This window comes from Rhea americana, unplaced genomic scaffold, assembly GCF_003343005.1.
Source record: "Rhea americana isolate MKP2758 unplaced genomic scaffold, rheAme1 scaffold_89, whole genome shotgun sequence".
Taxonomy (NCBI): domain Eukaryota; kingdom Metazoa; phylum Chordata; class Aves; order Rheiformes; family Rheidae; genus Rhea; species Rhea americana.
Window position 1 is genome coordinate 467,573 of NW_028187077.1, and position 20,126 is coordinate 487,698.

Here is a 20,126-nt window from a genome sequence, read left to right on the forward strand (position 1 = left end):
TATGCTTCCTGGCTCCTTCTTTAGACAGACCAAGCAGCTGAGGCATCAAAGGGGGCTCTGAGCATTTGGCACTCCCCACACTCAGAAAAACACCCCACAGTACTCTGAAATAAAGGTGCACAAACCTCATAGTCCCTGAACACAAATTCCTCCTTTTCAAAAAATGAAAAACTTTGAATTAGGCAACAGAAACTAGTGTTTGACTTAAAAGTCATGAAGGTCGGACATCATATTAAGAGTACAGAAAACTTGGAGCATTGCTCCAGGTTTTTCGGATAAAGACATCTTTATCTGAAGGTGTCATCACCGAGCAGTGGGTAGAAATCTTTGTGTATAAAATGCATGACAAGTAAGTGCCGACAACTGAAATTCCTGGACTGCAGGATGTGTTCACAGGCAAGTCTGCTGAATGGGGGAAAGGCTATATACTGGGGAAAATTACATTTATTCTTTAGTAGCTTTCACTAGTAGTCAATTAACTTCAAAAGAGACGTTGAAATTGGAAAGCAGAATGACAAACACAGTCTGCAGCCTGTAGGAAATAGGGAAGAATTGTGTTTTATTTCATGAGACTACTGTCTCCTAAAATATTTTCTATTAYAATTTTTATGAGAGTCAGAAATACAAATGCTGTGTTTTCTCCCGAGTTCTTAGGGCTGGATGAGTAACCACRGTTTGAGCAATGAATATTTGACTTAAGAGTTCTCATTTTATAATCCCGACTGCATGCTCRATATGAAACATGCCAACACTAAACATAGCAGAGAATAAAGGACAGGAAGGACTGTGTTAATGAGAAATGTGGGTTGCCACTCTCCTCTACATAGGTTTGCAAGGGACTGGGTTGTGGGATGAGTRTTACTTTTTGTGTAACAAGTCACTTCTGGAAATAGGTGTTCAAACTCTCTCCCCAGTTTCTGCCTTTCACAACGCCTGCGTACCAGCCAGCCCAGCTTGACGAGCTCCGTCTTGCTGGTGGAGGAGCTGGCGATCCGAATGAGCAGTGGGGTAGTCAGGGCTGCGCTGGAAATAGCGGCTGCCAAAATTAGGGGCACCCCGCAGCCCACTCTGTGCCAGGCTCTTACGGACCCTAAGGCAGTGCTCCTGGTCAGCATGATTTCCAAATACACAGAGGGCAACGCAAGCACCCTGTGGGTGGGTGTGCAAGTGCCTGTCTAAGAGCATTTGAAAACYAGCTAATTTCAGCTAGTTTTGACGGCAGGCCCTTTTGAGAGAATTTCAGTATTATTCCAGCATAAATAGGTGCAGAGAAGCAAGGGATGTGACAGAGGGAGGAAGTGCTGTGTGAGGAAGGYCCCTGTCAGGGCTCCCACATGGTCTAGTGGTCAGGATTCCTGGTTTTCACCCAGGCGGCCCGGGTTCGACTCCCGGTGTGGGAATGCAGGGTAGGTTGGTATCAGTTTTCAATTACATGTTTGATAGTCCAGGATCAGTCTTGGGTTTTCCTCCATCTCCTAGCAAATTTACTGCTGAAAGTCAAGGCAATTATGCTGCTGGAGTTGAAAAGCTTTAATTAAAGTTGGGTGTCAGTAAGTTAGGGAGAACCAAAGGGTACTCCTCTCCCGAAGGAGAGGGGAGTGAAGGATGTGCCAGGCGAGAACTGGTCGCAGAGACCCTCCAAGGGAGCCTGTGGTCCCAGGCGGGTGGTGGCTTTGCTGTGCGCCCAGAAAACACAGTTACCAGTTGCCTTTTCCTTTCTGTGTTCAAGCGGCTTGACAGCTATCCAGGCTCACCCCTAGATAAAAGTGAACATATCTCATCTTGTGCAGCTTCTTTTTTGCATGTGTATCAAATTTCTTCACCTGACTTAAAATGAATCAGGCCTGTGGGCTTTTCTTGTGGAATAAGCCAGAGCCCAGCGAATCTGGCCTTAGCCACAGGAGAAACGAAGGGCGAGCGCGGTGGGGGATCATTTCGGAGCGGCCCAGCTCCAGCAGCCGGCCTCCCTAACGGGCCTGACAGCGCGCGGGGCCACCTTGCTCTTCACCTGTACAGCTAATCCCTTGCCCTCCCTGACAGTCAGTATTTACATTTGCAAATGAACCCCCATCTCTGTGCGCTGCCAGTGGGTGCTCGGAGGGGCTGGGGAGGTGCCCGCAGCCCGACAGCACGGGCCTCCTCTCCGAGGGCAGCATCTGCCTCCCTGCCAAGGTGTCAGGCAGCCCGGGAGGTGGGGGAATAAGCGCCGCAGTGACGGGAATACCAAYGGGGCCGCTGTCTGGCTGAACTGCTCCCAAAGGGACAAGGGCGCCCAACCGCCTCACTGGCCCCGGGCGAGTGCCTAGCACGGACTGAGCCCAGCTTTCTTCAGACATCTCTTGCTTTTGCRTAGCTTGGCTGGCGCTCTGGGTGCCTCTAGAGTAAAAGATGAGGCCTGCCCACAGAAATAGCCTGCAGTGGCACGTACGCCTGCTCGCAACAGGCGGGGAAGAGGGAGAAGACCGGCTGAAACAGCAGCTGAGCGTGGCTCTGCTGCTAGTGAGCAGAGGTGCTGGTCGGGGGCCGCGCTGCTGCGGGGGAAATGGGCAGCCACCAGGGCCCTTCTCACGCTGTCCTCGCGGGCCAGTGTGCTGCGGCTGTGCTGCGGAGCTGCGCTGTGGGGGGCTGCCGGAAATGGGGAATGCAGGAACGGGCGCTTGCACAGCCAGCTGGCCCGGCACACCAGCCGTCTGCACAGCCCAGCCAGCCACAGCGAGTGACTTAGGGAACATTTTAGGTAATTTGCCCACATTTGGCTATAAGCAGCTCCTGCAGCTCTCTCCCACTGTTTCGATGGGATGTGGATATATGCCTTGCAGTTTTCATCCATCTGCAGACCTACCTGCAATCTGTAGAATCATGAAGCATAGATTCTTCTGCCATCCTGGAATTTACAGAATACTTTACAAACATATTTTGCTTTAAATCCTCAAAATCAATATTGGCTAAGCAGAAGTCTGTGRGGAAAAGTGGGGAGAATGAAGTGGGAATTTTTCTTCCTTTCCCACTCTGCCAACCACATTTATATAGCATTGCTATTTACTCCAAATCCTAATATCCAGACTGTAAAAGCACTGAGGAAACCCATGCCAGTGGCAGCAAAATAAGCTGGAAATTCCTTGGCAGGAGAGCTGACCTGGTGGGAAGCTGCGGAGCCTGGAGGGGAAGGAGGGGAAGAAGGGGCACCGTGGTCACTGGGAGGGGGCTGGTCCGAAGAGCCGCCGGAGCTCACCCTCCGGTTTCAGTGGAGGCATCGACATCTGGCAGTGGGGGCTTCTGAGGGCACACGTGACAAGCAGGGAGATGCTGTGTTACATTCTAGTCTAATGACAACCGAGTCATTGATTCGACTAATTTGCCGGGAATGATCCTGTGAATGTGTTTTCCATAGGAGAATGAAGGCGAGAGGTCATCTCTCCCGTATGCAATCTCGCGACAGTTACTAAATGTGCTGAAATAGAGGGGAAACAGTTGGGGACGTATGCGCTATATTCCTCTTTTGTTTTAATGAATAAGGAGTAACAGTGCTGCTAATAGAGAGAAACCAGCAAGGGAAATTATGGTCAGTCTCCCAGCGCGCAGCAGGGAGCCCTGAGCCTGCCGCTCCGCTATTGTGTGCCTCCAAAGAGGGGCTTGTTCTGCTGAAATGCCAGGCGTTTCCAGAGCTAAGGTTATCCTCTGAGCAGAATACATAAATAAGAGATTACTTGCAAGCGCTGCAGCCAGGCTTGGGCTGTAGGAAATGTTTGTTTTCATTTCTGTCACTAGGCAGCAGGGAACCCATCGCCTTTGTTCTGTAGGGTCATACTGCTGGCAGTGGCAAATATTGACATACATGGAGGTAGTTTTCATTTTCATGTGTTTCTTGTTACCACTTACTGATGTGTGATTTTGTTTTTCTGTTCTCTTGTTTTCCAACGATTTGGGGGGTGAGTTTTCTTTTCCTTTTTCCTTTTTTTTTTTTTTTTTGGTGACATTCCTCCTTGGACATCTCCCTGCACAGACTATACTGTCCTGAGTTGCAGACAACATGGCAAAACTGCAGGGGATATTACAATCTCATAACCCTTGTGGTGACTTACCCGAAATGAGTTGACAGCTTCAGCTTCAGCCCTGTATGACTGGGACAAGGGTGCACATGCCAGAGACATTAATTAGCAGGCATGACAGGGATTCCCTTGTAGAAACTGAACTTCCCTTCTGATCTTTTCACAGTTGTTGTTTCAGCTCAAGGTTCAGAAATGTTGCCAGGTGCTACATAAAGAACTTTGTTCTATTTATGCTGTACCTGGCTTGTGCTTAGGGAGAGAAACGTAATTTTTCAGGGTTTCCAAACATTAAAATGAAAGGAGGGAGATTTCAAGACAAGTGACTTCTCCAGCATGCTTTTTCTTCTTCTGCGAGCAGTTCCTCAGTTAATTTTCTTTAATGCACTCTACAATCAGCCAATGATTTTGTCTTATTACTGATCGCAGAAAATACTTGTTTCCATTATTGATTAATTCACAAGTTCAGGAACGCTGTCGTACTACTAAACCCACTTAAGTAAAATGACCTTCCACAAAGAAAAATAACATTGCTAGGAAATTCTGGAAATGGCTGCACAAAACCTGGAAAAGGAAACAAGAAACATACAAACAGACAACAACAGAAAAACCTAGCCTGGTGCATAGAGTTCAAATTTGTAAAATCCTACTGTATTTTCAGTTAATCACAATGAAAAAGCAGGAAATAATGTTTTAGCAATGAAGTGAATACTTGCAATGCTCCTTATATACCACATACAATGGGAATTGCCTTAACATCTGACATTGCACAGAGAAAATAGATGATTTTTTATTGAAAATAAATTGAAGAAAAATAAGACTAGAAGGAGCCTCAGAAAGTAACCTAAATCTTTGCTGTAGATTTGATAGGAGCTGCCGAGAGGTAGGATATTAACCCTTTATGGCAACTAACTGTTGCACAGTTTATATTGACAGTAATGGTCAAAACTACCTCTGGGGTAGTTTTCATTTTTATTTGTTGCTCATCACTCATTTTTGCTACATAATTTTGCTTTTCTAAGAGGGGAGGCAAATATTCCTTGGACTGGTGCATCCTGGGTAGATAATCTGCTCTTCCAAGGACTCTGAACGCTTGACATTGATGGAGCAATTCTTCTGAATTCTTCTGAAGTGTCTCAGTGAACAACTGTGATGGCTTTTCAAAAAAGCCATCTTGAAAATGATACCATAGCAACAGTCACTTAAAGTTTGGCGTGAAGAAGGGAGAGAGCATTTGGCTGACCTGTAGCTTGATTCAGCTTCTCAGCCTTTCTATATGAATATCCAATTACTGCTTTGAGTTGCCCTAGTAGTGAGGGAGGAGAGGGGAGGAGAGGGAAGGAAGTGCTGATAATCATGTTACAGTCATGATTCTTCCACTGTGCTTTCCCTTTCATCTACAAATGATCCAGACTGGGAATGAGTCATTAATGAGCTGATCATGATAGCAGGTATTTGTTCATAAATATGCTCAGAATAGATCTCAGGTGTTAAAGATTTCTTTAGATTGCCTCGTGGGTGGTTGTGTGATTAGCCGTTGACCTCCTGTGGTGTTTCTGTCCCACTGGCCTAATTGGGCCATYTGAGAAAAGAACAGCATTCTCTGAGTAGAAATTATACTTCTGATACAAAGTGCTGGGCTAAGAATAGCCCATGCTAAAATCTGTGAAACATTCAGGCTTCACAAACCTCTCATAATTGCAGTCCGCACAGAGAAAAAGGCAACAGGCCTACCATGAACCATTCACAATTTTAATTTGTGAACATAGTCACATATCCAGGTTCTTTGGTAGGAGGGTCTTTTACCTTTTCCCAGTTGTACTGGAGCAATTTTGTTCAGTGAGAAGTGCGGCTAAGCATGAAGTTTGGGAGAGGTGTTCCTTTGCAGGGAAAGGAATGCTGTTCTTCATAGGCTCAATATTGAAGCTGTTCATCAAAAGGTCAATATCCTCCATCTGCAAACAGCGCCCAAGGGCAGCTTTCTGAGATCAAAACGTATCTGGTTCAGCAGCATCTATTTCCGCCGGTGCATCTAAGGCTGCAGGTTCACATGCCTGACAAAATGCTGCCTCAGCATTCAGGGCTGCTGCTGCTGCTGCTACTACTCTAAACGTACTAGGTTAGCGCAGGGGGTAAATCTCTGCATACTAGGGGAAAGCATGCGTATCCTTAATCATTTTCAGGATTTTTGTAACCTCCTGCACTCTCCCACACAAGACACTTTAATAAATGGTTATTTCACCATTATCAACCAGTGATAAAGAATATTTCTCATATTATGTGGGGGGAAGGAGGCCCTTCCCCCTTTCAGCTGCTAGGAGAAGATGTCCCTCGCTTGCCTGGCCCCGCTTCCTCTCTGCTTTCTACAGCTGAAGGAGTTGCTTACACCTTCTGCCCCTGCCAGGGAAGAAAGCATTTTTACAGTGAGATTAGTACTATCAGTCTTTCGGGGAATGAGGATTATAGCTCAGTTAGTCTTAAAAACCTGGACTGAAGCTGATGCTGCCCTCATTCCCTCATCCAGTGATTCATTCCGTTCCCAATTTTCTGCAGGAGGGAAACACTCAGAGCAGCATTACGACCAGAGTCCCATACAACTCCCACCAGTTTAAAGGACTTTAAATCTATTAAACTTTAATCTGAATAAACACTTTTGTACTGAGGCAGAGGGATGAATAAGCAATTGCTATGGAATAGTTCATATTGGATAATAAAATAAGTAAAAAGTAAATGTGATTTGCTTCAGTTTTCTTTATTTAAAAATTATGGATAAAAAAAGGAAAGGAAAGAAAGTTTGATGTAAATAGAGAGATGAAGCTGAATATAATCTGCAATGCTCTACCAAATCTGTGCTTGGCTCCATGTATTTTTCCAATGGCATTATAGCACTGAATTATTTATCAAACATTAACAGTGAGTACATGTATATTTAATGTAAAATTATCATTCACTTACAGAGGGATTTTAAATTAACACATGGGAGAGGTTGGCTTCATGGGTTTTTGCACTACTTTATAGAAGTTGCCCTTCCTCAACTTGTGAACTCCATTTAATTTTGAATATACTACTCCAACTTTTTATGTTATCTGACAGAGGTCTGATAGAAACACCACAGATGCCTGAGGCATATAGGGCCTTTGGTACCCTGAGAATACAAAAGAGAAGTAAGAGAGCTGATGTGGGCAGAGATGGGACCTCACAGCGCTGCCCGGGGCCATGGTATGGCTGCACGGACGTGTGTGGGGATGGGGTGAGGGGAGCGGGTCAGGCCAAGGGTTGGCCTGGAGTGTTACCTATATGCCTATAATGACCTGAGCCCACTACCTAAAAGCCTCTTTGTTGGGGAGGATATAGTTGTCACACTATAATGTGGCAACCAAGCCCCTGCTTAGCCATCCACAAAAGCCATCCATGTTTCAAAGTTTTCCAGCCTCAGCATCTCTGCAGCTGAATTCTTATTGCAGCCTTGGAGCCTGCCCATTATATACACAACAGGGTAATTTCAGTGCAACTGGAGTTCAAGTACCAAGATACTGTAAAAATCTTTAGCTGATGTTCAAAGCTACTTCTTAAAATGAAAGTCCTAATGAGAAATCTGAAAATTTTTTTGCATCTTTTTCTTCCCTCTCCCTCCCACAAACACATCGATGTCACCTGAAAATCAGACTGTGCCTTTTAGTTAGGGGTTGGTGGCAAATTTGAGCCACCCTAGTTTACATATCTAGCAATATCATTCAAAGCTTCAGTTCAGTTTTTGTGTGTTTTTTTTTTAAATTGTTTGCAGTCTGAGAAAGATCAAGCCATTGGTAATTTAATTTACTATTTTCCCACAGCTGAGAAGTGATTGTTTTCCTGTGCCTACAAACTACAGCTTGATTGTCAGACTTCCACATCTAGCATAAATGTTGTGGGATTCTGCTCATGTATTGAAGCGCTTGTTCCTTCCCAGAGATTTAATTGAGTTATTCTGGGCAGTTCTCAAGAGAGAGGAGGGAGAAAAACAGTATCAGAAGGTTACCTTCAGCTTGCAGCACTGTAGCTGTGCAAAGAATTGCAGTGTTATGACTAAATATTTATAGGAAAGCACTTGCTAAAAAGCTCAGTACAGTAAACAACTACCATACTGCTTCAGTCAGACTTCTCTGATACAGACCAGGAAGTGTCCATTCCTGTCAGTATTTCTGGCCAAGAAGAAGCCATAAGACCATGCGCTGGAGAACCACAACAGGGAAGCATAAAGCACCTGGGAAACACCTGCCCTGTCTTCTAATATAGCAAAAAATGCTCAAAAGTTGTACTGAAATAAGATGCTAGYTGATTTTAAGCTATGGCAGACGCGGTTGCCCAGTGCCTCCCTCTGCGCTGTGGGCCCAGGYGTACCCACCTGCTGCCAAGCCTCATGTCTCCCAGAGCACCGTACCGCTTCCCACAGCCCATGGGAGTCACGAGGACCCTCCACCAAAACCCCTCATGTGGCAGCGTTTCGGAAGGCAAAGTTTGCCTCCTGCTGTTTATGCCTCTTAGAGGCACTGCTGAAAAAACATACTAAAGCAGATATTGGGCTGAGATGAWTTGAGTTTGTATTTTTGTTTTGTTTTCAGCAGTGATTTGTGTGTGCTTCCTCATTTTTCTCTGAGTAGACAAATCTGCTTTCAATTCGTAAGTGATCCGAAACAATCTACTTATCTAACTCATATCCATGAAAAACTTTCATCTGAGGATCAAAAATATCCTGGTACATTCAGAATAATGAATTTACCCTGTAGGATAGTGTATTTTAATCCTTTCGTGAGCTAGCTTTCCTCTCAGTTTTAAACCAGGAAGGCCTCTTAGCAATCTAAAAGACTTGAAAGACTTGATTCTCTCCTACATTTATGCAGACACGTATTATCACTAATTGTTTAGTCTGTCTTTAATCTATCTAAATGCGTAATATAGACTTCAAACAAATTATTCTATTTCCATTTCAAATTGCACAATGAGTCACTAAGCAGAAACATTTGTTCGCTGCCAGTTTTTAAATATTGATATGATGGGCAGAATTTGCCACATTGCTAGCATGAGACAGATATCGCTTCACTTAAATGCTAGTGGTGAATACCTCTCCAAAGTGGCAGGTGCCAGGAYGGACCTTCTGTTTATACCTTTCTCCCTTCTTTTCTCTTCCCCTCTGCTTCCAATTAGAGTTTGATTAAAATTGTTATCTTGGGTGTTTGTGCTTGATGCTTGCATTTATTATACCTGTACAAGTGTTTCAAGCATTATGAAACAATATGGAAGTATTCTTACAAGATGTCAAGGTTTTCGTTATTTGGCATATACACATATACCTTAGCAGCTGTGGGCCAGCGTCGCAGACCGTCTCCTGTGAATTTAGAGGAGCAGCTCTGAACTAGCCCCCGTGAGGCACGGTGAGTTCGGTGCACCCGTGCGTGACCCGTCAGCCTGCTCTCTGACCTGCGCCGGGGTTTGTCCTGTCCTCCCAGATACAAGCCGCGAGCGGGGAAAGGCAGCAGCCCCGTGTGTGCAGGTGGGCACTCCACGGTGCTCCTTACACACATAAGGCTGAGAACACAYGCCAAGACTTTGGGCAAAGGCCACATAAAGGGGCTCGCCATCCCATCTGAAAGTAGCAGCAGTTTTGGGATTGTTTTCCAGACCCTGGTGTCTGAGGCACATTTCCTGCTTCGACTTCTGTAAAAGTAGATTTCTTAACTTTCCTGTAAAATATAAAATCTATAAGAGATCTTCTGAGTTTCCTTTCTCCTTAGGCTTTGCTGAGGATGGGGAGGCAGATTCATTTTCAGTTTGATTGGCTGAACTTTTTGAAAATTTTCTTCATAAATATGTGATTATTTTATACTGAAGAAACAAGTAATCAGGGAAGCCATATCTAGTGTGACTAGCACCGCAAAGAAAAGTTATCAGGGAGAGAAAATGTTTTTAAGTATATATATGAGGCAGCTTTTAGATAAAGGTTAAAAAGACAGTGAATGAAAAATAGGTGTATAACTGAAACAGAATCTTACGTAATGTTCACAGACCTACTCCAATTACCAGAGTTTTATTTTTTGCAGAATCCCAGGGCATATGAATAAGGCTATCAGAAATGGTTGACAGCTCAGAGGTGGTGGATTGTGATAGATGGACCCAAGAGCCATTAAAAGCTCTCCTTAAAATGAAGTGTTTGGTTAATTTTCACTTTTCAGAGGTTGGGAAATAAGAAGTTACAGGATGAGAGTGCCTTTGAATGTATTTGCAATACACATTAGTATAGTGAAACTTGTCTTTAATGTCCACAGGAGGTAGAACCAATAAAAGACCATATTTCAACTCTCAATTGCCCCAAGAGCATATGCATCGTTAATGAGGGTGATAGCTTGATTTTTTCTCTTGAGAGTCATTGAAAGGAACCAGCTGATATAGCTGGACAGTAGTGACAAGCAGGGTAACCACTGTAATTCCACCAATAAGCTCTGTTTTACCTCTCAAAAGCTCTGGAGGTTGTGATAAAATGGTGAGAATTCTCTGTGAAATAGTGCCATTAAAATCAGTGGTAACAATATGGAAAGAAGCAACTAACAAATGCTTCACATAAAGATCAGTTTGCCAACAGTCATGTCAACAGTATTAGGGAATCCTCACTAGGTGTTTGCAGAAGCAGGTCCGAACTGCAGTGTCGATATACAGACCCAGAGGGTCCCCAATCTGTGCTCATTCGCGAGGCCGTGAGCGTGCCCGTGCCCAGACTGCTGCTGTCTCTGGGAGCAGATGTGGGCTGCTGTTGCATCACTGGGAGATATATACCCTCCCACAACGTAATTGCTCCTAACGGGCCRATAAAGTGACTGGAAATTAATACATTGCTGAAGTTGTCCAGCCGCCTAGGAGACCAGAGAGTAAAAAGGAAAAGGCAGACTCCTTTGTGTTTCAAGGTTTTGTATCACAGAAAGGGATTTGGGGGGGGGGGGGATTTTGCTCCTTCACATAGCCAGGAGCCAGTGCTCCTTCACCAGTCATTATAGTAAGGGCAATCTCTATGCCTCATCAGGACATGTTTTATACAGATGGAGCAGTCAGACATTACTTGCATAGTGAAAATTGCRATGGGTAGTTGTTTGCTTTCATTGGTGGCTAACAGGAGATTTTTCCAAGCTACTTATAAAGATGGTTGCATGGAAAAAGTATTACTGTGGAATAAAGCAATGCTATTTATATGGTGGATGAACTTATGGTCATTRGCAGTGAAATGCTTCTTTATGTGATAAAAAAATTCTTTGTCAACACTAACTGAATCTACACGGCACCTCTGTGAGAAGATGGAGTATTAATTCAATTTTGCATGTAGAAACAGTGAAGTATTTTTCATGATCACACATAGATCAGTGGTGCAGCTTGATCTTGAAACCAGATCATATTACTTTCAAAGTCAGCTGTTACTACCAGGCTGTAAGATAAAAGACACAAATTGAAATTGTTTAGCACAAGTAAGAGAACATTTGCAAAGCAATCCTTTTACCTTGGCATCAGCTGTAGTGTTATTTTCAATATAGCTTCCCATTCAGTAAATTTCAAACATCATCAGGAGTTACTGCCAGTGATCAGCTTTGATAATAAAATCTCAAGGTTTTGCTGTACCACATTTTTTTTCTGCTGTGACTGCTCTAGCTCCTAATGGAGTGTAAGGAAAAAAGCCAGGCTCCAACAGTGTTGATTCAATGAATTTGCAACCTGCTTAAGGCACACTGCTCTRCCCTAACAGGATTTTACAGGAAACAAAGGAAGGGGAAAAAATGTGTTCTCTSACAGAATGGAAATCCTCTGGTTTTGCTAAATAGCTAACTTATCTCGGTGCCACATGATGATACATTGCAGTAACACATAAGCAAGCACTGAGATCAGATTGGTTCCACGTTCAGTCAAAACCCCACTGAACATCATTAAATCACTGCAATGACCTCAAAACAAAAAGATTTCATGTGGGTGTAAGTGGAGAAAAATCCTGCAGCTAGTTTTATGTTGGCAGTGTTAAGTGTCTTTTGAATGTCTTTAAACAGAAGCAATGGGTAAAAGCACTCCCTGGGACATGTGGAGCRGGGAGCAGCAGTAGTGGTTTTGCCCAGTCCCCTGCCTCACGGAGGGGTGAGTTGGGGGGTGAGTTGGCCATCAGGCACCCGACCGTGTCCTGGCCCCTCTCCTAACGACTCCAGGGAGTCTCCAGGCTCAAGCCATTCTTCTGGGCAAGGGCCTGCCTTTCCTTTACCTCCCACTCCTCAAATCAGGAGACAGGGAGTGACCTGCATGAGGCTGGAAAACAAGAGAGCATCCCGAGTCACCTTCCCAAAGTGAAACAGAAGGCCTTGGCAGATGTCAAGCACTTATCCCACTGTTCTTGCTTGGCAATAATAGAGTCATAATTGCTAATAATAGATTAACATTATACAATTTTAACAGTTAGGCTTCTCTGATAGAAAGCTGAGTGAAAAATATTTGGGAGCATACTCCTCTAGGTTCTCTTTATGTTCTGCTGGCTTGAGACAAGACTTACAAAATGTCAGCTTCAGAGTAATAAACGAGCGGATAGTTGTGGGCTGCCTATAAACCATATTTTGACTATAAAACACAGTAATTTACTCTTCCCATGAGTCAGTTCAYGTGACAGTCTGCTGAATTTCATTTTTTGCTGAAGCAATATTGTTTTGAAGTAGGAAACATGACAAAACCTTAAGCATGCTGGACATTAAATATTGTATTACATTGTTTGACTGGAACAAAGAACACATAGTTGAGTAAAATTTCTGTGTTGAAATGTTTTTCTGTGTTTTTTAAATTGCCAGAATGATGATGTTTAGCTGCTGAAATCTGAAAACCAAAAAGCCAACTTTTATTTTTTTCTTTTCTTCCTTTCCTCATGCCTAATCAGTTGTATGTAGGACTTATGAAGGGCAGGACTATTTTGTAGTCTCAGGGTATGACTGTAGTTTGTGTCGATGCACCAATCTATCTTTAAACTCACTCCCTGGGGTACAGTTACAGAGCAGCAGCAGCACTGATTTCAAAGCAGGGAAATTGTTTGACTAGTTGGAACCCTATTCTGAATTTCGTTTTACAACATAGAATTAGTAGTACTCAGGTTGCTTAAATGTAGGTGGGATATACCTAGGTCAACAACAATTAGACATCTGGACTACAGTATAAGTGTCTTCCAAGAAGGATGCCTGTTGTTTAGACATAATCTGGCACTGATGGCAGGAATGGGGAGTGCGTGTGTGTAACTCATAAATCRTTTCCAAGAAGAAAGTACATCATAGCTTCCACTGAGGAATGAACAATTTGGTGCAGGCTTCACAATGTATTAAACATAGTAAGGATTCTGCAGAAATCCTTGTTAATTCTGTGTGAACTGCATCAGGCAATTGTTTTTTTGGAAAACYCAGTTTGGGGCTGTAAGCATACATTAATTCTTTGCTGGAAGAGAAGTGAGTAATCTGAGACTCAGCATGGTCTCTCCTAGCCTAGTTCTCCCTTTTTTATGCTCTTCATGCAGTGTATTGTTTTGAATGTARATGAACTTGGAAAAACTAATGAATCCAGAAAGAAAACATAGAGAGGGCAAATATCTCCCCAGAACTCCAAGCAGAGTGTGCCAGCGCCAGCTCCCCATGTTCCTGCAGGGTCTACCTTACTTTTGAATCTTTCTGCAAGTAAATTACTGAAGTAATCACCTTCAGTTTTCATTTATGGTAATCAAAATCACTTTTCTTTTGGGGAGACAATTGCTCCTGACTTTCACTGTGTGAAAATCAAGGAGCCATATTCAGTGTTGGAATAAGCAGCAGGAGTCTCACTGGAGATCAAGGGAGCTTTGTCAAGTGACATGGCTCAAGTAGGCTCGTGGGAGTTGAAAGGTCTTTCTCCTTGGTTCCCCCATGTYGCAGCTCCTCCAAAACACAGAACAGGACTGCTGAGATGCAATTACTTCTTCCATCTTAAATGGAGAGATGCACACTTGATATTTTCTTGTCATTTTTGTTATGATTTTCAATTATGAAGACTGATTTAAGTGAGCTGTCACTGAAGAAGGAATGATTGCAGAGCTGTTCAGTCCTTTCTCCAGGGTTTTGATGGTATGAATAGTCTCGTCATTTTGATTTTCTATCTGTTGTAAAATCCATAAAGAAAAAGAACATAAGAATAAACCTTTGAAACACCTCCTCCTGTATCCTGTTTCTGACAGTAGCTGGTAGCAGCTGCTTAGGGAAAGGACTAATTATATACTCTTGAATAGTCAAGTATTCCAACTAAAAGGTAATTATTTGCTGGGTCTTTGTATTTAAAAATAATGAATTTGAATAGTAAATGCAATATATAATTATTGGAGCAAATTCTGAAATATCCCACTGTGATGCCTTGTGTTGTTTGATCTGAGTAAGTCTTTCAGGCTTTGGGGTGTTATTTATTTATTTATTTGAAGTAATTTTCATTTTCTGGGCTTTTTTTTTCCAACTGGCCATAACAGACTTTCATCAAATTCACTGGTGGTTATATAGCTGGTCTGTACCTCAGAAGTGTTTCTCCCAGCATTTATCAGTGTGGAGTAGATGTTTCATAAATCCAGCCAGATAAGCAATTACTTTGCTTCCGTCAATAACATGTTGCAGAATATATTTTTTTTTCTTCCGCAAGATGGTGTTTCCTATACCCATAGTTTTCATCTAACAAACTGCAGCCAACTGGTTGCAGACTCCTTAATACTAGAAGACCAACTGCTACTATTTCTCTTTTATCTTTTCTGGCCTATGGTTGCTGGTTAGAGGATAGAGGGTTCTTTTTTCCCTCCTTATATCACTAAATTTGATAACAGCCAACAAGGTCAGTATCAACTCCGTGATTACTATCAGCCAGGTTATCTGTTCACTGTCATCAGAAACTGTCTTTATTAACAAAGAACCTTTAGTGCAGCAGTAGATAGTTATTAAGACAGTTTTTCAGAGAAAGAAACTACTTTTTGTGCCTCCTGCTTTAAGATAAAAAATTACCTGAAGCATTCCTAGAATTCTGGGTAAATTGCTGTTCTGTTTTCCTATTCTGACCCTCCTCATTTCTTTTTTTCCTGCTTTTTTTTTAATCATCATATTTTAAATATACAAAAGGAAGATTTGTATATTTTGTCCCAATCAAAAATGCTGGAGGGTTTAGGAGAAAATGCATTATAAAATTTCAGTTTAGCGTTGCAGGATCAGTTTTGTTACTGTGAATGCAGAAATATCAGGGCAGATCTTCCACTATGATAAATTAAAATTGTGTAGCTATGACAGCTGGTCGAAGGTGAGAATATGTTCTCCATAAGATAGACGATTACTTGAACAGCAGTTGAAATTAAAGCTCTTTATTGTTTGCTCATCAAGGGATATGTATCAAAATAGGTCTAGTCTGAGTTACTGATAAAGAGAAATCCTGAGCTTTTTTTCCAAACAAAAATTGTTGTTTCGGCAGATTTAGTCACCTCTTCAGTGTTTGTGGTTGTCTCAGGTCATCAAAACTGATCTGGTTTCATTCACATGGATGTTCTCCAGCTCTGTTGTTTTCACAGATGAGAATGACCAATAACCGCTGTTCCATTTCAGTTGTGGGTCTTCTGCTCATAAATAATCAGATTTTACTAATTACTGATGACTTTTTATGACTCTTCCAATTTACATTAATCATAGCTTTGACTATTAAGGCACCACTGTGTTGTATTAATATTGGTCTATTATAGTTTATATATTCTGAAGTGTTTCAGTTTTTCAAAGTATACGGTGCACTGGCAGCAGTAATCTTCCTTCATAGTCCACAAATGAATGAACATGTTGCTGTGTAAGGTACACTCCCCATAAATCAGCCCATTATCTCTTAAGAATCAGCACATATAATTGAAATGGATGTAATGCTTATAGCCCCCTGCTTACAAAGCATGTGTCTAGAAATAGGCTCAGATCTGCTGAATAGGTATTTTGACCTTAGGTGAGCTTCATTTAATTGTTTTTCATATAACATGGAAGAAATTAACAGAGTCACAGAAGAAATTAATATAATTTTAGTGAATTATCTCCAGCAGTCATGTAAGGTCATTTATGAAATTCAATAATCATGACTGATGCTCATTTGATGTTTTCTGACTGAGAGAGCAATACTGGGATTTTTTGTGTATGTAGAGCTTCACAATGACTTGCTGAGCCATATTTCAAAAATGTACTTCACTAGAGTATACAGAATATGCAAAAAGGAAATGTATATCAAGAATTCAGCAAAGGACTGAGTACCTGCATTATACAAATAAAAGATAAAATTATGTATGCAGTGCCATATCATATAAACAATGTGTGGAAAGAATAGAAATACAGTGGTTTGTTATTATTCCTAAGGAAGGATCTCGTTTTGTCTCAGGTTGACTCACAACTCAGTCAGGAAGCCAAAAGAAGGCCATGAGAGGAAAAACAGAAACCACTGCCGCTCACCATCCCAGCAGGGGTATCGCCCTGGCGGAGGAAGCTGTCAGGCAGCACCTAAGTGTTGTATAGCTGTGCATTCGCCCCTCATCCTTTGATATGGGCAAATATGCTTTGATCTGGCAGGAAGGGAGCTGTGCTCCCTTTGAGGGTCCACGGCACTGCCCGGCCAGGCACCAGCTGGGAGAGCGATGCTCCTTGCTTGGGCTGCCACGGTTTCTGAGTGGCCACAAGAATCCTGACTTTCAAGGCATTTTGAGGCAGAAGCAAACAGAAATCAAAGCCAAATTGGGGGATGAGCAGGAGGGCACTGGGGCCACCCCAGCAGGCAAGAGCAAGCACCAGGACGGCAGCCCAGGAAGCCCCTACACAGTGCAGGCATGAGGCACCCTGTTGGGAAGAGCTGTGCAAACACAGGGCTGGGATATTTAAGCCTCTGCTCTCTGGAGCCTTGAGAAAAAGGGCCATCAAGGCAAACAGAGACACACTTGCGGTGAGGAGGAAAGACTTGCACAGGCTTCAGGAGAGCCAAGATTTACAGCCACTTGCGCTAACTCCTGAGAAGCAATTGTAATGTACACAGCTTTGTACTCAACACCCATATCATTTAATTTTCTCAATAGGAAAAAATGCCACAAGCCTTTCCAAGGTAAATAAAATATGGCTACTTTGCACTATGCATGCATGTCATATCAAAGGCCTGCTGCTTCTTCCCCTACAGCTTCTCCCTRTAGCTGGCCTTTCCTTTTTGGTCAGCAAATGCCCCTTGCTGTCCTCTCCTTCCCTCCCTCTGTCACCGGCCTCAAGCAGTTCCTATCTCCTATAACTTCCTCCAGTTCAGCTTTTCCAAAATGTGCATTTTCCACCCTACTCCCTCCATGTCCACCTCCCAGGACTCTCTCTCCCGCTTGATCTCAGCTATGGGTGGCTTTTTAGCTCGTCCAGTTTCTCGGATAACTCCACCTTCTTCTGCTGTGTCACTCTGAATTCCTCCTTCTTTCCGCACCACTCATGTAGGGGCAATCTCTCCCACACGTCTGCTTAAAGGGCAGTTGTATCACATCACCCCTGAAGCAGCTRTTCCCTTAGAGCCATCTGTGGCAGGCTACCCCTGCTCATCAACTCTCTAATCCCAGTTTCAGCTACSATGCAGTGATTTTGCAATCACTTGAGGTCTCCAGTAGCGCACTGTCTCCCTAATAACTTTCAATTCAGGGAAGAATTAAAAAAATGAGATCCTCAATATTCAAAAAATATTTAAATTCTGGACTTTTTTAAAAAATGCCCTCTCTTCTTTCCACAACCTCCTACCCTCTGGAGAGCTTTGCCACTTGCAGCAACCACCATCCCTTCCTCTATACTCACAAATATTCTTGACAYGTTTAAGGCCAATCAAAATTTTTGCCTCAGTAGTGCAAGCGTAGAAAAGGAAGGAGATGTGCAAGGAATATGACATATTCTGGGCCRCTCTTCAGAAAGGAAAAATCATCATGCATATATGCAAAAGGGGTAAATATAAACTATCCCAGTAAATTACAATAAACAAACACCTTCTTGAGTTGCTCCCAAGTCTGAATACTTTAAGAGAGATCAAGTACAATTGTAGAAGCGAGGCTATTTTTCTGAATTGAGAAAAGCTGTTGAGTTGAGTTTGCCAGAATTGTCCCTTAAAAATAAAAGACAGAAAATTTCCAATATCATCTATTTGTTTCAACAAGGTTTTTTCTTTTTTGTATCATTTGATAATTCCTCAGCCAAAGCTGTACCAGAGCTGAATTTTGCATTTCAGTCTTATAGGAAAATGAGTGGTGAGCTCATTTGACAAGACTTAGGCTTAATTCCTTTCCTTGGCTGTGAGCTATAATACAAGCTACACAGTAGCCTCAGATGCTTCAGTTGAATATATATGCAGAGCACTGGCCAATTTTGCATAYAATTTTATGTACATATCAGCATCTGATTTTTTGTCCACAGTCAAAATGCTGAGGCAAAATCCAGATCAACTAAAATCCATGGGAAATCTTCCAATTACTGCAGATGGAGCTAAAAAATCTGCTCCTAGATTTCCACCAGCTGCGTACTTTAGAAGGTATTTTCCATGTTGGCAAATATATGATTTTTCACATCCCATATTTAAACTCTCAAATCRGGATCTGCAAATATATTCACGCAACCATATACATTAATATCTAGCTATCTCATTTTATTTGAATTACTAGTCAGACATTTTACAGCAGCTTTCACTGCAGTTTCCAAACCCCTCACAGATCGTAATATTTTACCTCTGTCAAGTTAAGGAGGAAACTTGTAAATATTTAAGCACAGATTCAATGAAGCTTTGTAAACTGATAAACTCACTTGGCCAGGACAGATGAGAAGCACAGAAAGTTGAGTGACTTGTCCAGTAATGAGCACATATAGAGGAAACTCATTGCGGAGCTGGAAACAGGACATGGATCTGCAACCTGCTGGTGATTTCATAGCTCAAACACCTTTTCTCTGCCTACTCATTTCTGTCTCAGCTGTCCAGTGCTTTGAAAACAGGCACATGTGAGCATAGTTTGTCTGGACCCAGGTCACTAACCCATTTTCACAAGTGTGTTTGAATAGACACGTGGATTCCCTCCTTTCTCCCCTAAGGCTTTTCGCTATCTATGTTGAAACCACAGTGAAGGGAACATTAGTCACTGCTTAAGCTGTAAAAAGCAACAACCCTGAAATCCCAATTAGCATAGATAGAAGTTTTAGAAGAAGCTTATATCTGATCCTGACTTCATTTACCTCAGCACAAAGCCAAGGGGGAGCCACAAGTGTGATATTTGCATTCAGGTCAGGTGAAGAAGAAAGGGTCAGTGAAGTCTRTTGTGAATATTCAGCATTGCATGTATGGCAAAATGTCAGAGCAGTAAAATGCAAAGAACACTGAAGGTCTTTTTTTCCCTTAACTTGGGATGAGACAGGGACTTTAAAGACTCCCTGTAAAGAGACATCAAAGGGAAGAACATGATGACCCCAATGAAATTCCAAATTATGCCACAAATCTTGAAAATAACTAGTGCACTTCTCACTTAAAACCATTTGAAAATGAATTTTACTGTAAGAGCTATAGATCAGGGAATCTGAGATTAGCAATTAGAGCTGAATTTTTAAAACACCAGCATAAGAGGTGAGTCAGGTGACCACTTTACAGAGGACGACCCAGCTGTAATAAGCCACTGCATTAATAAGGAGAAAGCTCATTTCATCCACCATTAAATATCCATTAAGGACTTTAATTCTTGCCAGCTAGCTTGCATGAAGTGGACTCAGTGGTGACCTATGTTTATTAAACCTCACTATTCATTTTGCCCAAAATGGTCTTGTACTCTGATGGGGAAGAGAAAAGTCAGTGATTCAACAGATGAATGCATTGAGGAGTGTTCCCAACCATTTCCCTACTAATAATATGCATGTAAATAGAAACAGGTTTTAGTTTGCTTAAGGAAGCTAAAGGCTTTTCTGGCTGTACTTAAAGACTGAATGACAGACTTTGCAAATTGTTCATGAGACTCAGTCCCTGCTAACTTTGCATAAGGTGTTCTGAACCTAR

At 42.4% G+C, this 20,126-nt stretch overlaps 1 non-coding gene across 1 annotated transcript; it reads left to right on the top strand.

Annotated features, from left to right (window-relative positions):
* The first annotated feature begins 1,328 nt into the window (after positions 1 to 1,328).
* Positions 1,329 to 1,400, top strand: TRNAE-UUC (transfer RNA glutamic acid (anticodon UUC)). The gene has a single exon. It is a non-coding gene; the product is annotated as a tRNA-Glu (tRNA).
* The last annotated feature ends 18,726 nt before the right edge of the window (positions 1,401 to 20,126 follow it).